This window comes from Mandrillus leucophaeus, unplaced genomic scaffold (assembly GCF_000951045.1).
Source record: "Mandrillus leucophaeus isolate KB7577 unplaced genomic scaffold, Mleu.le_1.0 Scaffold226, whole genome shotgun sequence".
Taxonomy (NCBI): Eukaryota; Metazoa; Chordata; class Mammalia; order Primates; family Cercopithecidae; genus Mandrillus; species Mandrillus leucophaeus.
In genome coordinates, this window is record NW_012102321.1 from 3,840,138 (window position 1) to 3,858,482 (window position 18,345).

Sequence of the window (18,345 nt, forward strand, 5' to 3'; positions counted from 1 at the left end):
TTGCAGTGAGCTGAGATCGCACCATTGCACTCCCTCCAGCCTGGGCAACAGAGCAAAACTCCGTCTCAAAAAAAAAAATTAATCTTTATAGATATATGTACATAAATATATTTCAGATGAGGTCTTGCTATGTGCTATGTTGCCCAGGGCAGTCTTAAACTCCTGGGCTCAATTGATCCTCCTGTGTCAACTCCTGAAGTGCTGGGATTATAGGCGTGAGCTACCATGCCCAGCCGGTACAGGGATTTTCTACTATCAGAATGTAATCTGGTCTCTTTTCTGCACAAATATTTTAATAATTTAGTTTCTCTTTTACGCCTACTGACCCAAAAGTAGTGAGGCAAAGAGTGGGGATTCTTCATCCACAAAGGTAATTAGTAGTTTGAGAGACTCACTGAATATTATAAAATGGTAAAAATAAAACAACAACAACAAAATTTGTAATACAGCCATACAATGCGTAACAATTACTTCTAGGTAATTGGGATATTCATTCATTACCTCAAACATTTATCATTTCTTTGTGTTGGAAACATTCCAAATCTCCTCTGCTAGCTATTTTGAAATATGCAATAAATTACTATTAACTATAGTCACCCTACTGTGCTTTTGAACACTAGATCTTATTCCTTGTATCTAACTGTATTTTTGTACCCATTAACCAAACCATCGTCATCCCCCACTCCCCACTAGCCTTCTCGGTCTCTGGTAATCACCATTCTATTCACAATCCACATGAGATCAATCTTTTTGGCTTCTACATATGAGTGAGAACATGCAGTGTCTTTCTGTGCCTGGCTTATTTCTCTTAATGTCCACCAGGTCCATCCATGTTGTTGTAAATGACAGGATTTTGCTTTTTTTTAAGGCTGACATATATTTCACTGTGTATATATACTATGTGTGTATATATATATATATATATTCATAATCCATTCATTCACTGATTGCATGTATCAAAATATCACATATATACCATAAATATATATAACCATTATGTATCCATAAACATTAAAAATTAAAACTGTGAATATAGAGTAAAGTACACAGACTTTGTAAATGCTAAGTCAAATTCTACTTTTTAATTCTCCATATTTTCAGTGTCACTTTCTTTTGTTGTTGTTGTTGTTGCTGAGATGGAGTCTTGCTCTTGTCGCCCAGGCTGGAGTACAATAGTACAATCTCATCTCACTACAACCTCTACCTCCCAGGTTCAAGCATTTCTCCTGCCTCAGCTGCCCAAGTAGCTGGGATTACAGGTGTCCGTCACCACACCTGGCTAATTTTTGTATTTTTAGTAGTGACGGGATCACCATGTTGGCCAACCTGGTCTTGAACTCCTGACCTCAAGCAATCCACCCGCTTCGGCCTTGCAAAGGGCTGGGATTACAGGCATAAGCCACTGTGCCCGGCCTCAATGTCCCTTTGATATGGAGTAATAGGAAGAGGATGAGGTAGGTAGAATCAAGGATGGTGAAATTTTCAGTTTCCCACAAGCCACACAGGAGCTGATCATTTTAGAAAGCCACCCATTGGAATACATCAGCTGGAGAATGTTATTTTTAAGAAAAAGAAAGTAAATAAAAAACCAAACAATTTAATTTATCTAGAAAGAATTCAGCTTGGGTAGTTGTGCAGGACAGGTGTATGTATTTTATTTTGAAATGAATGCATTATGAAAAGATTGAATACGAAAGCCATGCCTGTTACCCTGAAAACATTATTCTTAAAGGAGCCATTAGGGAATGAGCCATGAGCTGAATAATGGATATGTATGTTCTTCTAATGGCATCACTTACGGCCGGTGTGATGAGGGCAAAAGTTATGCATATAGACTGCCTATACAAATGTTTGTATTCTAAATGTCTCTGTGCTCCAACATTGCCTGCCTGCCTTAAATCATCATTTCCTAGGTGTCCACTCTAAAAGCTTATCCCTCTTGCCCAGCATCTAATAGGTATTCTGGAAAATGCAACATGTTGAGACTACTAGAACTGCAGAGCTGGAGAAAACTTTAGCGATGTTCTTATAACCCAATTCTTACTCAATAACATTGATTTTTTCCTCAAATTATAAAATTAACATATGTTCATTTTAAGGAATAAGAAAATGAAACAACCTATAATTCAAATATCAGAGTTCTGAATTTCTTTTCAGTATTCTTTGAGGGGAGGAGGATGAGTATATATACGTGTGTGTGTGTGTGTGTGTGTGTATGTGTATGTATGTATATATGCACAAACTCACATGTACATTTTTAATCTTTCAAAATTGAGATCATATTGTAAGTCCAGTTTTTAATAATAGGTACATGGTGTGAATTTTCCCTTGTCAGTAAATATTCTTTAAAAACCATGATTTTAAAAAATAATGTAAGGCGAAATTTACATAACATAAAATTAACCATTTGAAAGTGAAGAGTTTAGTGGCATTTACTACCTTCACAATGTTGTGCAACCATCATCTCCATCTGATTTCAAAACATTCCTATCACTCCAAGGTAAAATTCCATACCCATTAAGCAGTTTTTCCTCATTCTTCTTTCTGGTAGCACTTGGAAACAACCAATTTGCATCCGGTCTCTGGATTTACCTATTCTGGATATTTTACGTACGTGAAACCATACAATATGTGAACCTTTTGTGTCTGACTTTTCACTTGGAATAATGATTTTGCGATTCATCCACCTTGTAGCATATATCAGTACCTCACTCTTTTTTATGGCAGAAAAATATTCCATTGTATGTATATACCGCTATTTATTCATTCATCCATTAACGGACATTTGGGTTGTTTCTTCTGACTGTTGCGAATAGTGTTGAACATATGTATACGTGTTCTTGTTTGAGTGTCTATTTTCAGTTCGTTTGGGTATATACCTAGAGTGAAAGATGCAGAATCATATGGTAATTCTATTTTTAGCTTTTTGAGGAAACACCAAAGTGTTTCCACAGCTGCTCTATCATTCTACATCCCTACCAGCAATGCATGAGAGTTCCAACTTCTCCACATCCTCACCGGAATTGATTAATTTCCATTTGTTTGCTTGTGTTTCATCATAGCCATTCATTACATCCATTAGAGAGGGTGCAAAGTGGTTTTTAACAGTTATGTGATTCATCTGGTTTCTCTACAATGTATCTTCCAGTCTCTACCCTATTGTTGACCTTTAGGTTGTTTTGAAATTGCTCTTGTTGTTACTAAACATAGGATGAAATTTTTATACAGTATATAAATCTGTAATTAAATATCATGATTTCCTCAGCAAAGTTCCTCAAACCAATCATCTGGTTTTGCAGGTGAAGAAGCTGTGTTAGTAAGAGCTGAAACCAGAGCTCAGGTTACCTATACCTTAGCCAGTGTTTTCCTTCGATTTTTTCATGGGGTTGGGTCAGTGTTTTAGATGTAAGATGGATACCAGGTTAGATGGAACTCAGCTAAACACAGTGAATTCTTTAGCATTGGGTCTGAAACCCTGTGGAACCAATGGTTTCACAGTCCTGTCGAGTACTATGTCCACTCACACTATTTTGTCCTAAATGGAAAAAGGGCTGCACACACAGCAAAGCTCTATGTGTCCACAAGCACTGTTGCACACTGTGTGCCATCAACAACTTTACAGCATAGTTTCAACATAGTCTACCACAACTTCATCAGTTCTGCATGGCCACAAAGTCTTAGTGAAGGAGGTTCAGCTCAATCATACTGGGTCAGTTGCCTCTCTGCAGCATTGCCTTTCCACCTCCATGGTATTTTGTGCTTGGGTAGGAGAATGCAACAGAATTGTGCTGTCATTGGTAGACCTCTATTTAAATGGTGTTTTCAATGAGGTTTGAGCTGGTAAAAGAGTGAGATCCAATGGTACATTTTAAAATTTTTAGTGAGATCCCAAAAAGAAATATATCCAGCCACATACAGTGCATAAAACTACAGTCTGTTTCCCCTCTAATTGGTAATAAATGTAAATGTTTAGTTATGCCTGACTAGGGAGCTATGAACAACACATCTGTCTGACTGCTTTTTCAGTCTTCCCAAGGACTGCAGCATTTATACCATCTGTAGCTTGTGCAAGAAAGAGACAGAGAAAAAGTGAGACCGAAATTTAGAGAATGGATATTACTAGAAGTGCATAGGAAATTGATTCAGTCAACAAATATTTATTGAGCACCTATTACAGACTATGCATGTCAGGCCAAAAAAAAAAAAAAAAGGATGTTGTTGAGTTTGAGTTTGATAATAAATCTCTCCCCTTCCTAAATTCTAAATCCATTGATGAGGTAGGGGGACGTTAAGCAAATGGAGATATAAATGTCAAGTTTATTACTGAAAACAAATACTGGTGAATGAGGCTTAGGCTACAATAATAATGGGTTTCCTAAGAGTGAGCTCTGGAATCAAACAGGCCCACCTGCCCTGACACAGAGCTGACAGAGGATTGCAGGGCTTACTCATGAGGGCAGAGCACAGACTACTTATCTGGAGGCCTGGTTAGAAGAAGAGCAGGCAGGCTCGCTGCAGGCCAGCAGGGCCCCAGTGAGGTAGAGGAGGGAAAGGGGCTGGCTGCAGGCCAGTTTTACTTCTTAAATGGGTCAGAGGAGCCAAGGGGATGGAGAAGAGCCAGACATACACAAAAATACTGTGGATCTCAGGCCTGTTAATATGTTAGGGTTACCTGGGACTCCATCCTCATGCCTAGAGAGTCTGATTCCATTGACTATGATTGGGCATGGGCTTGGATATGTATTTTTAAAAACTTCCTAGGTAATTGTAGGTGTACATCCAGGGTTGAGAATCATTGTCCTAATAGAACATATGTGGAAGGAGCCCCTGCCATCATCCCATGCACTCCACTAGATACAATGATCAACGAGGGGTAGTTCTTACCTTCCAGAACCTCTCTTTCTCCTGATAGAGAAGGCATGATAGCAACAGTGCTGTTTGCCAAGGGCCGCAGGCACTCAGAGGATGGAGAGACCAAAGGCCCAGGGTTCCAGAGACCTTCCCAGCTCCATGGGTGGCCTGGGTTCAGAAGATCACCCTGGCAATTGTGGAAGAGGCAACATAGCAGAAACATGGATGTTTGAGAGGCCTCTTCTGATATTGCAATAGATCAAGAGACTATACTATAAAAATGAAGCAAGGTGGCTAGGGACACAGATTGCTCATTAATTCGCATCCTTCAGGGTTCAGCCTTAGAATAACAAGCCTTCTTCTTGAGAGCAGGCTGCCTGTGGTCTGCCTGGGCCATATGTGCAGCCTCCACTGGGGGCCATGGTTCTGTGTGGAGGAGCTCAAGCTTCTTGAGGTCATGCTGAGGATGAGGGGAGAGGATGAATATAAGGTGCACAGCTTGGCACCTGGCATAGAGTGCCTGCTTGCTAGGTGTTAGGTGCTGCTGCTGCTGTTGGTTCTGAGAAGCAAGAAAGCTGCAGCAGCATAGGTCTCTCCTTGGCTTGTTGGCTTGAACTCTGACTCACCTGTATGAAAGCAGAGCTTTAGATGATTTGTGATGGGCTCACAGTTTTTCAGAAATGCCACAGATATTTTACTCCATGTTTTAATCATCAGTAATTGGAAACAACAACAAAATGCTGAGGATACCTGAACATTCCATCTTAATGAGTTTTATTGATAGTTAGACCAAACCAGGATTCAAAACCAAATAAGCATGTTTCCCATTTCCTTTAATCCTCATAACTACTTTGTGAGATACATTTTATAATCCCATTTTATAGATAAGAAACTGAGGTTAAGAGAAGTTAAATAATTTTTCTTATGTCAACTTTTAAGTAACAAATGAAGGATGAAAACTCAAGGCTCTGGTTTCACATCGGACTCTGTTTTGATTATACTACAGCAAGATTATGGTGCTTTTTGCTTTTAGAGAGAAAAGGAGGAAAAAAAGCATAATTCTAAGTCAAGTCCTTCAGAGGAACATGCCTACAAGATGTCTTTGTGGTATAGAGAAATAGGGTTATACTAGTTTGAGTATTCTTGCTGGGCTCTATTGTCTAGAATAGTCACTATTTCTCTTTTATAAATGTGGAAAATCTGTTTTCTGAAGGTGAAAGTAAATTAACATTCACACTCTGCAAATTTATTTTTCAAGGGGCCTATACGATACTCTGAAGACTGCAAAAAAATAAGAACTTCTGGACTCAGAGTCATGTTTTTTCACAATTTAATTGTGTGCCATGTATCTTGGATCAGTATCCTCATTATATGTTTTATGTGCCTGCAGACAATCCATGAAATGACATGACAAATATTGGCCATGAATTCCTTAAAGTTGCACTTGTGCCTTGCGTTTGACAGCTGACTTTTGACTAAAGGAATGAAAATGTTGGAGGAGATCAATATTGTTGAATTCAAAGGGTAACAGAGATGCTATGCTGTACTTAGGGAATACCCTTGGAGGATGACAGCCTTTAAGAGCTACAGTCTGACAGGGAAAGGGAGCCTGAGAAGGGAAGGGAGGTGGTCTCATCTTTCCCAGGGCCTGGTGACAATGTTTTTTGCTATAATATAAGTGCTGGATGCCTTTTCTCATCTTAATTTCAAATTGATTCTTCATTTTGAATCAGTTAGACATTGCGCTGTAGCAGTCCACACAATATCACTTGTCTTCTGGGCCTTCCTGGAGGTCATATCTTGGCAGCACTTCCAGCTGACTTGCAATTATCTTCACTCGCTTTTTAAAGAGGCATTTGACAAGCAAGTTCACTGCAAAGAGAAAGAAATGGTTGCTACATATTTTTCCATGACTGTCACAAACAAATTGGTGTCTCAATGAAGCTCCTTTCCACTTGGCAGCCTCAACTCAATTCAATACACATTGATGGAGATCATCCTCTGTTTGGGACATTGCGATGGACAGTGTAATAGTTTCAAGGCTAAATAAGCCCCAAGCCTTGCCTTCCAGATGGAAGCATTGTAGTAGGGACTAAGAGATGTACATAAATAACAATAGCACAATGGAGTCTCCATTGTCTAATAACTATGCGCTGCTTTTAAATCACAAGAAACTTCATCATCTTGGCCTTGGACATATGTCTTGCCCTCCATACTATTTAAAATAGGTTTGGCCAAAGATAAAAAGGTAAGAGATAGCATATAATTGCACCACTAACCACCCTAAGTCCCCCGAATTCTGCTGCTGGTGCATGAGAAATTTTATTAGAAGTGTTTCTGAACACAAGATGTGAAATATCAGGAACTGTGAATGATGAAGAACTAGAAACACTCGTATTTTGTAATGTAGGGACATTCTGATATTATTTTAGGCCTAAGAGTTCCTTATCTAGACTTAAGTTTCAGCCTCTTAAATGATATTTTGGATCAGTTAATATTTATGAAATACCTACTATGTGCTCCCCACTTAGCTAGGTCTTACAGGGGAGGTACAAAGATAAATAAGAATTGTTTTGACTTTAAGGAGCTTGCAGCCTTGTGAGGATATAAAAAACAAATAATTTCAATAGCTCCTGTTGGGTGCTTTAGATAAGAAATCATGCTGGGCCCTGTCTTGGCAGAAAAGAGGGGTTTATGGCCCAAGTAGTGGGTCAGAAAGGCTCCCCAGAGAAGCAGCTGTTCCTCTAATCCTTGAGGGTATTAGAAAGGTGAAGAAAGTTGAGAAGGGAAGTCCAGGTAGAGGGGAAAAGAAAAGGCATAGAAGACAAGCGTATGTGGTGTTTAGGGAGAATTCTTGACTTTGTTTTCTTAGAATTAAGTGCTACTCAAGAAAGATTACCAGAGGGAGGTAGGTCAGGCAAAAGGAGGCTTCAGGTAGCATGCCAGGTGTTTGCGCTCCATCGTAATGGAGTTGTACTGAAAGTGCCCATGACTGCAATGTAGATAAGACTTAAATGAAGCAAGGCAGGGGTGGGAAAACAGGCACCCAGTTCAGGAGGCTACAAATAAGAGGTTATAAAGGCCTGAGTTAGTGCTGTGAAAATAGAGGTGAAGGAAATGGTAAAATTGGCAGAGTTGAAAACTGATTGGATCCAAGTATCAAGAAAGAAAAGGTCTAAAATGGCTCTGAGGTTTGGAGCTTGGATGACTGGATTGATGGCGGTATCATTTACAGGCATTGGAAAGAACAGAGAAGAGAAGGCTGGGGGAGGGAGAGGAAAATCTAATTTGGGATAGGTGTTGAAATAAGAGGTGTTTGTGAAACAACCGGGAAGGTGTTGACGAGGAAACAGGAGGTTCACATCTGAACTTCAGAGAAGAGCCAAGGGCTGAAAATACCAGCAGAGACCCTGTCTTCTTCTAGTCTGCCTCTCTTAGATCAGAGCTCAGGAAGGAGTAAGCAAGAAAGTAAATAATACATGTCTAAGATTGATTGCTTGGGGGCTGTGGGAGAGAACTATTTGCTCTAAAAGAGAAAATAAAATCTTTTAATATTTTCTATGGCTTAAATTCTGCATTACAGAAAAATACTTCAGACCAGAACAGAAGTTGGCTGTTAATCTCAGCCTGAAAGCATTTTTTCCACTACCTATATTTGGTGTCATTCAGTTTATTTTTGGAAACCATTGGAACTAACTTTGGAGAGTCTTCTTTTGGAGTTTATCCAGGGGCAGGTGACCTGGATAGTGAAGTATCTGGAAATTCTTTCATATGAGGATTAATTTAAATACTTGCAGATATTTAGTCAGGAGAAAGACATCATACACATACACAGAGCTATATTGGCATACATAATAAACGCTTCCTTCAAATATTGAAAGGGTCGTCACATTAAAGAAATAATAGACTTATTGAACATACCTCCAGCTGATCAATGAGTGGAAGTTATATGCAGGTAGAGTTCACTTTTACTCAATAAATGATCATTAAACACCCAGATGTAGTATCCTCCTTTCTAATATAGGAGTCTAACAAGCAACAAGATAGATAAGGTCCCTGTTCTCCTGGAGTTCATATTCTAGTGATGAGGAGACAGATAATCAACAAGATAAATGACTTTATACACTGACAAGTAGTGTGGGGAAAGGAATGTAATATTAAGAAAAAGAGTAAGACCAAAGGGGGAATGTGAGGGCGGGGGCAGAGCTCTCTAGGCTGGGTGCTGGGGAAGTCCTTCCAAGGAGGAGACATTTTGAGATCAGAATGACAAGAGCCAGCCAATTCTAGAAAGAGCTTTCTGGGCTAGGTAAACTCAAGTGAAAAGGCCTTCGGTCAGGATTGAGGCTGAGCTATTGTAGCAAGAGAGCAGGGTGTGGCTGAGGGAAGGTGAATGGGAACGTAGTACCAAGATGAAATTGGATGGGTAGGCAGAGGAAGCTCAGAAAAGGCTTTCTGGATTTTGATTGTGATGGGAGATTACTACGTACATTTTGCATGGGCAGGACTTGTTCAGGCAGCAAATTATCTAAATTATACTTTCAAAAGATCACACTGGCTATTGAGTACAGAACAGAGTATGTGGGAGTTTACACAGAACAGTATTCGAGAGGACAGAGGAAGTAGATTGGAGTAGAGTGGTAATGTGGTAGAGAGAAATGGATTGGTTCCAGAAACATTTAATATATAAAGATCACAGGATTTGCTGAAGAATTGGATGTTGATGGGGCCATGAGGAAAAGGGGGAATGAAGGAGGACTCTTAGGTTTTTGGCTTAAATGTTCCATTGGATGGTGCTGCCATTTGAGAAGATAGAGAAAGAGTGGGAGGAACAGGTTGTAGACAACAGAGAGGGTTAACAGTTATGTTTTGGATATATTATATTGAAATTCCAATTTGACTCACACGTGGATGTATCATGTAGGAAGTTAGATGCATGAGTCTGGAGCTCGGGGAGGAGGTCCTGGTTAGAGCAACAAAAATTGGAAATCATCAACACATAGATGGGACATGAGCCATGTGAGTAGGAATGGAAGGAAACAGAAGAGAGACCTCAAAACTGAGCCTTACAAGTGTTTAACATTTAGAGACCAGTTAGAGGAAGCAGAGCCAGTAAAAGAGAAGGCCAATCATATAAGATAAAAACCAGGAGAAGGTGGCATAATGAAAATCAAAAGAAGAAAATAATTAAAGAAGAGGAAGCCATTCAATTTAAGGAAAATTCTGCAAAATTTAGATTTAGCCTATCATGGATGGAAACTCACAGTCCCCTGTCAAGGGAACAGGGCACATTATGTTTCATATCTCTCTTCTTCTAGATGATAAAAACAATGTATTAGATGATAAAACAATGTACACCAGCAGGCAAATGCCACCCAGGCCAGCACTGACTCAGAAGAAGGGACACAGAGATGTCTATCAGTTGCTCAAGGCTTGTCTTCTGGACACTCTTGTTACAGACATTACTGTGTTCTTAGAGACTCTTCTCCCTAATTCTGAGTCCTTGCCTTGTTCTCAGGTCTTCAGGGATTTTACTGATTCTTGCAGTCATCTCTCTCAACTAGAACCACTCTGGTTGTCTATCGATGTCCCGCCCTGGCCTGAGCAGACTACTACTTCCAAGATTTAGTTAGGTCCTTGTCCAATGCTACCTCCGCCTCCCTTGTCCTTTCACCCATCATTACCACCACGGTTACTTCCTGATTATAGACCAATTCTCAGATACAGATCCATGCATCTTGTATGACCAGGCCCTTAAACTTTGTCCAGCACCATAGATCTTTCTAGATTCCATCAGCTAGTTGCATCTGGTTTGGGACAGCTCACAGTGCCAGAATCTGGTTCTGATCATCATGAGTGAAAAAGCTTACGTGGGATGAACCATCCGGAAGGGGGTCCTACCTTAAAGAGCAACTCTCTCATGTGAGAATGTTGTCTGGATAGCCTTTGAGGACTCTTCCAATGTAAGAATCTGGGGCATTTTCAAATATAATGTAAATAAATGAATCTCGGTTCCTTTTTAGGGAATCATTTAGAAAGCAAACATTTAATGAAATACAATTACTTCTCCTTTTCTCTAGCATATGATTATTCACATTCTGAAATTCGGTTTCTCTATTTCCCGCATATGTTTTGTTTTAGGTTGAGGGATCTCTTATTTGCTGACAGGATATTTTGCTTCAGGCTAGTATATTGCTACTCAGGCAGAATTCTAAATGACAAGATTGTATACAAGAATGTACAGTTTCTTCTGGTCAAAGCTGACCTCCTAAAATTTTCTCGTATGTCCTAGACACTCAGTAAAAACTGAATGAATTGAACTGAAGCCTTTTAAAAAGTGGCTTCCTTGGTAAAGCAATGGTTGGCGTTGGTGTTCATTACCAGGATCTGGCCTGTGATGGGAAGAGGAATTTTTGTGAAGCACAGTCTCTGTTTCTCTCATCTATTCTCCTGTCAACGTTCAGATGACAGGTTGATGCTTTCCTGTGTGTAACTAGAATGCTGACAAGAATCATAAATTATAGATTTGGGAAATCTCAGAATATTTCTGCACTTTTCTAGTAAGCGGCATCATCACAGTATGTGTGTGTGAGGCGGAGGCATGTCATATTGCCTTGTTCCCTGTCCCCTCCCACAGCCACACTTAATGCAATGTAGGCTTACAAAGGCCTGGGTAGGGGAAGATACTTTTGTATATCTAACACAAAAGTCATTTGTAGTTTGCATATTTGTGTTGTTTGACCCAAAGAGGGTTGTTAAAACATTAAAGGCCCGGCATTCTCCAGTCCTCACTGTTCTCTATTGCTCCTCACCTGCCTCATCCATTTTTGCTACCTGCTAGGCATGTGGATGCCTTTAAATGTATAAACCTGGTCTACAACATGATAGACCAGGAATCACAGCAGTGCTTGTAAACTGTCATATGTAAGTTTTATTTGGACTGCAACAATGTAAACATCACAAAGTTTTAAGATAGAAACAAATTTAAACCATAACCAGTTTATTGAAAAAGCTGGAATCAGCAAGGGGCAGGCAGAAAGCAACTTGATTCCTTCTCGCCCATTTACACTCCCTCTGTGGAATTGTTCTTCCCCACCCCAGGATGGCTCTCGTGTATATCATTACTTCTCCTGTCAATCTCTGTTCTTAATAAAATATATATATATATATATATATGGTTTTTAAAGTATTTAAAAAGTCAAACCCAGTTTGATGTCAAAACTTCAACCTCTCATCCAATTTAACTGCCCCCAAGGCTTTGCTCCACAGAGTTGCTGGCCTTTCACTCAGGTACAAGAGCCTGTAATGAGGAAAGAGGATGAGATTGGTTTCTTTATTTTTTTGCCTGCTTCTGCATTTCTTCTCCTTCTCTATCTCCTTCTTGCTGTCTAAATCCTATTCCTGGTTCTCTCTTGGGCTGATCTCCGGAGAAGAGTGTTCAGAGAAAAGGCCACCATCTTTCTTTGCTGGTGTGTTGGTATCACGGCACTGGGGCCCTCTGTGTGTCACAGCTCAAATGTAACTTCTTCCCTGATTGGTTCCTTTGTGGGTCCCTCACATGTCTCCCCGCTGGGAGCTTCCCATCAGCAGTTGCCTTATGTGGGAAGTGTCCTCTCCAGTGGGTGTCTTATGGTTCTACTGACACCCCCTGGGTTCCAGCCCATCGACACAGACTCTCACTCTGGTGGTACCTCATCTCTCTAGAGCATCCTATTGGGAAGATGCCTTTCAAGAAATCTCAAGACTCACTACCTTTTGTCAGGTTTATGACCCACAGGAAAACAAAACCAAATAAAACATTTGGTCCTGGTGGCTTTAGAAGTGCAGGCCATTTCCAATGAATGTTTGCCCTGCTGCCACTGATGACTCCCCACAGCCTTTCATCCATAGACATTTTTAGGTATAGTCAGGGAGGCAACAGTTTCTGAGTGCACCAGACTCCAGAGATACAGGTAAGCCCTCCTGATTGGCTTGGAGAGGGAGGAAAGCCCCCCTGCTCTCTCATGTCAGGAGGAACAGCAAACTGACCATCTCCTAAGCCTCTCACTCACTACCAGCTCTCTCATAAACTCTTACATATTTTTCTTTTTTTTTTTTTTTGAGATGGAGTCTTACTCGGTCGCCTAGGCTGGAGTGCAGTGGCGAAATCTTGGCTCACTGCAACCCCCACCTCCCGGGTGCAAGCAGTTCTCCTGCCTCAGCCTCCTGAGTAGAGGGATTATAGGCACACACTACTATATCTGGCTAATTTTTGTACTTTTAGTAGAGACGGGGTTTCACCATGTTGGTGAGGCTGGTCTTGAACTCCTGACCTTGTGATCTGCCAGCCTTGGCCTCCCAAAGTGTTGGGATTACAGGCGTGAGCCACTGCGCCTTGCCTTTCTTATGTATTTCTTATGTCTTATATTGCCTAAAGTTACCTGATGGGCTAAGTAGACAAAACTGGAGTTAGTTGATGGGTGAAGGGGGCAAAATGTCTCTCTCCAGGTCTTGCCTAAATGGTGCCCTGCCTCACTTCAGAAAGCAGAGCTACTCCCATCTATTATTCTCAGCCGTTGGCCTCAGCAATGAAATAAGAAAAGCAAGCACTCTTTACATCCTAACTTCCATTAAATAAAAACTCTCCTCCTACCAAAAGCCTTTTTTTTTTTTTTTTTTTTTTTTTTTTTTGCTTCTACTTTGGATCTCATTCTCTGTTGACTTTTAAACGAAACCTCTCCCCTCTCTTCCACACAATCTCTCCCTCTCTACTGAAACAGTCCCATTAGTCTCCTATCAGAAAAAAAAAGTGGTATGTTCTCCCTTGACCCCACATACTTCTCTAGTTATTGCAATATTTTTCTGCTCCTCTTCACAGTCAAACTTCCTAAAAGCAATCTTCCTCTACTCTCTGCATCTCCAATTTACTCTTCAACTAACGCCTGACTTCCGTTGCCATTACTCAACGGAAACTACTGTTGTCAAAGTTAACAACCTCTGTGTTGCCAAATGCAATCTACACTCTTCCCTCCTCTTCTCTCTTAGTGTTTCACCAGCAGTCAGCTTAACTGACAAACTTCCTACGAGAAATGTTTTCTTCTTTTGTCTCCAGGATACCTCACTATCCTGGATTTCTTCTTATTTCACTCTTCTTATTTCCTTCTAAGCCTCTCCTCTTCTAACTGACCAGGACTGTTAGATTTCCCCAGGGCCTCGTTCTGGAATATCTTCACTTCTCCAGTCTTTCCTGGATGATGTTATCTATTCCCACAGCTGTAAACATCCTCTGTATTTGAAAGGATCCTAAACTGCTAGATCTAGCCCAGAACTCTCCTCTCTTTGGTGTGGCATATTCAAATATTTACTTAACGCGATGTGTGGAAGCCATCTCACAATTAAAATATTCAAATCAGAAGTAAATACTCCTATGAATGCTATTTCTCTCTCAGTCTTTCCCATCTCAGAAAGCAACAATGTCCTTCCTTCCTGTTATGAAAGCTAGAAATCTGGGAAACATTCTTATTTCTCCTTTTTTCCTAAGGATACAATATAGTCCTATGTTTATTGATGGGCTTTCATGTATCTAGCCCTGGATACCCCTGCTGCATTCTCTCCCAGCTCCTGCTTGTTCTACCTGCAAAACAGAGTCCTCATCTAGTGATGTCTTTCCCTTTCAATTGCCACTGTCTCAGTCCAAACCTCTGCCATTTCTAGCTCAAGCATCTCAACTGCCTTCTAGTTAACGTCCCTGCTTTCACTCTGGCCTGAAACCTGATCCATTTCCACCTAGCCTACAGAGCAATTTTTAAAATATAAGAATTTTACTATAACCCAAAATATTTCAGTTGTTTTATAACTGAAAATATATATATGAGTTATAACATATATATTATATATGTTATATATATATAATTGTTTTATAATTGAATATATATAACCCACCTTGGGTAAACCCTGGATGCCCAGTCCCTGGACACAGATCCCACCTTCACTCACAGCTCTCTAGCCATGTAAGGTCTTTTAGCCCTAGGAGTCAGCCACCTTTTCTACCTCAGGGCCTTTGCACTTGCCAGGTACTGTACCATACACCCTGCTCACTCTCATCCTTCAGGTCTCAGCATAAGATCATCTCTTCTGAGATGCTGTCTCTAACCACCTTCTATAAAATAATGTCCCCTGCCATTCTCTATCTTGGTCTTCTATTATTTTCTACATAACTCTCATTACAAACTTTCTTGTTTGCTGTTTGTGACTCCCTCTGGACTGTAAATTCCATGAGGGCAGATAATTTGTCTGGCTTGCTCACAGTTGCATCCTCAGCACTTACTACAGGGACTGTTGATAGAAGGGATGCAAGAAGAATAAGTTACAAGAATGAATTGGTGAACAGGGGCACAGCTCACAAAGAGACAGCTCACTCCCCAATTGTCCTTCCAATTGCAGTGTGTTTGAAAATTATAGCGTGAAAGAAACAGAGAAATATGTTGGAATATTGCAAACATTAATTCAGTTCACTTCTATTTAAGGACTATTTATTTTCTAGATGCCCAGCACTACTGTTCTCACTGAAGATATAACTGTTAACACGGTGTAATGTCTCTGTCTTCATGGAGCTTTTGTTCTCATGAAGGAAACAGACCACAATATATTTATCAAATGCAGGTATAAATAATATTCTTCCCTAAGATATACGTTAAGAAGAAAAGTAAGCAGGCCAGAGGATAGAGAATGACCATAGTGAGGCCATTTTAGACTGGCTGGTTGGTAAGGAAGCCCTTTCTGAAGAGGTACATGTGAACACAGATGCAAGGAAAGGGCGTTTCTGATGAAGACTCAGCAGGTGGAAAGGCACTGGGGTGGGAATAAGTTTGAGAAGCTGAAAGAGTAGAGAGAAGATTGAAGATTACCAGAATAAAGTGAGACAAGAGTAGGAAAAGTTGAGGTTGGAGAAGTGGTCAGGGCTCAATCACAAGGGGTTTTAGAAAACATGGCAAGATGCTAGAATTGTGTTATGAATGTGATAGAAAACTTTGTAGGGGTTACAGCAGGAGGACAACCTAATCTCATTAACATTTGACAGACCATCTCTGGAAGCTCTGTAGGAATTGACTAGAGGCCACTAGAAATAGTAAGCCCCGTTAGGAGGCCATTGTGGTAGAGATGAGAGATGACCTGTAGACATGGAGAAAAGTGCACAAGGAAAAGACATATTTTGAAGGTAGGATCTAGGCAACCTCCTGGATAGGCTACAGGTGTAGGCAAGTTTCAGGCAAGGTTTTACATTTAGGCCTGAGCAAACAGGTGCCATCTATTGTGAAGAGGAAGCCTGGGGGAGAGCATGTTGGGGTAGTGGTGAATAAAGAGTTCTGTTTTGGCCATGTTATGTTAGAAGTGTATTGAAAACGGACACAAGCCACTTTGATAATGCACAATTCTTAGGCTGATTGTGGTAGACAGCTATAGCTACGTAAGGAGTTGAAATTGGTGAATCAGTTACTGCCTTACAACCTCATTACCAAGTTATAATGAAAGCAAGTCTCATATCTGATTTTACCACATATGCAGACATAATGTCATTAACAAGTAGGCACAGAGCAATTTATACGCCTGCTCTATAAGCCTGATGCAATCCCAACTCACTATCCTTCCTGGTGTTCCAACAACTGCATCAAATGAGGAGTTCACTCAGCAGAAGGTAATACTCCAAGGCAAGGTCAGACACCCAGAAATCCTTTGCCCTAATGGCTGGAAACGGAAGTGTTTAAGAATTAAGCTTTTACACTGCTGGTGGGAGTGTAAATTAGTTCAACCATTGTGGAAGACACTGTGGCAATTCCTCAAGGATCTAGAACCAGATACACCATTTGGCCCAGCAATCCCATTACTGGATATATACCCAAAGGATTATAAATCATTCTACTATAAAGACACATGCATATTTATATTTATTGCAGCACTATTTTCAATAGCAAAGACTTGGAACCAACCCAAATGCCCATCAGTGATAGATTGGATAAAGAAAACGTGGCACATATACACCATAGAATACTATGCGGCCACAAAAAAGAATGAGTTCATGTCCTTTGCAGGGACATGGATGAAGCTGGAAACCATCCTCCTTAGCAAACTAACACAGGAACAGGAAATCAAACACCACATGTTCTCATTCATAAGTGGGAGTTGAACAATGAGAACACATGGACAAAGGGAGCGAAACGTCACACACTGGGGCCTGTCGGGGGGCTGGGGTCAAGAAGAGGGAGAGCATTAAGACAAATACCTAATGCATGTGGGACTTAAAACGTAGATGATGGGTTGACAGGTGCAGCAAACCACCATGGTACATGTATACCTGTGTAACAAACCTGCACATTCTCCACATGCATCCCAGAACTTAAAGTGAATAAAAATAAATAAATAAATAAATAAAAAAGATTTAAATTCACAGTAAAGGTCAACATCTGGCTGAATTTAACATTCACATTTGACAGTTTTACTCTCATTAAAAAATGTTTGGCATTTTTTCGAAGCAAAAAAAATAAAACTTCATTTTAAAATTGTATAAATAAAAAAAGAATTTAGCTTCAGGTACTATTTCTAAAGGTACAGCCTATAGGCCTTGGTAGCTTCTTATATTTTATTTTTATACGGGTAGAAAATGTCCCTACGACATTTTAGCCAATTCCCATATCTTGATTACCTCTAATTCGACCTATAAAAGCCCATTTCTAACATCCATTATGCTGATTAACAAGCCACTAATTTCACAAATGAAAACCCGGTTTTGACTTCAGCATGCTAATTAGCAAAATGTCTGGTGTTGATCAGAGTTAAAGATAGCTGAAGTGCTTGTAGTAGCTGCCTCTGGAGGATGGCCTTTCTGCAACGAAGCCAGCTGTAGTGCAAATTCCTGATTAAAGCAACTCTCTGTAGCTTAAAGTAACTAATATACACTTTTGGAGCACACTTTCTATGTTATAGTATTATAAAGTAGATGACAATGTCACGAGTTGCCAGGTAGACACCCACACAGAGGCATCTTGGAGGTAGCTAGATACATAAATATGATGCTCAGGACTGCAAGAGTACATTTTTGAGTCCTTGGCATATTAATGGTGTGTAAAGCCATGAACCTAGATGAGCTCATCGAGCGTGAGTAGCTAAGAGAAGGAAAAGAGGTCCAAGGATTGAGACCGGGGACACTCCAACATTTAGGGGCTAATTAAAGAAGGAGGATATAGCCAAGGAGATCAAGAAACAGCTAGTTATATAGGCAGATGACTAGAAAAGCATGTTGACCTGAAGGCCAAGTGAAAAAAAAGTTTCAAAAAAGAATGATCAAATGTGTCAAGTGCTATAAGAGACTAAGTAATGGGGATTGAGAACTTAACACTGCATTTACCCAGACTGAAATCACAAATGTCTTGATAAGGACAATTCCCATACAACAGTAGAGATGCAAACATGATTGGCATGGACTAAGGAGAGAATGGGGGACAAGGAAATAGAAACAATTTG

General features: G+C 40.3%; 1 long non-coding RNA gene across 1 annotated transcript in view; it reads right to left on the reverse strand.

Moving 5' to 3' along the window:
• Positions 1-5,608: 5,608 nt before the first annotated feature.
• The window catches only part of LOC105540732, a 216,576-nt gene continuing 203,839 nt past the window's right edge, over positions 5,609-18,345 (reverse strand). The window contains exon 5 of the long non-coding RNA XR_001006249.1: positions 5,609-6,723. This is a non-coding gene — a long non-coding RNA (uncharacterized LOC105540732). The remainder of the gene's footprint in view (positions 6,724-18,345) is intronic.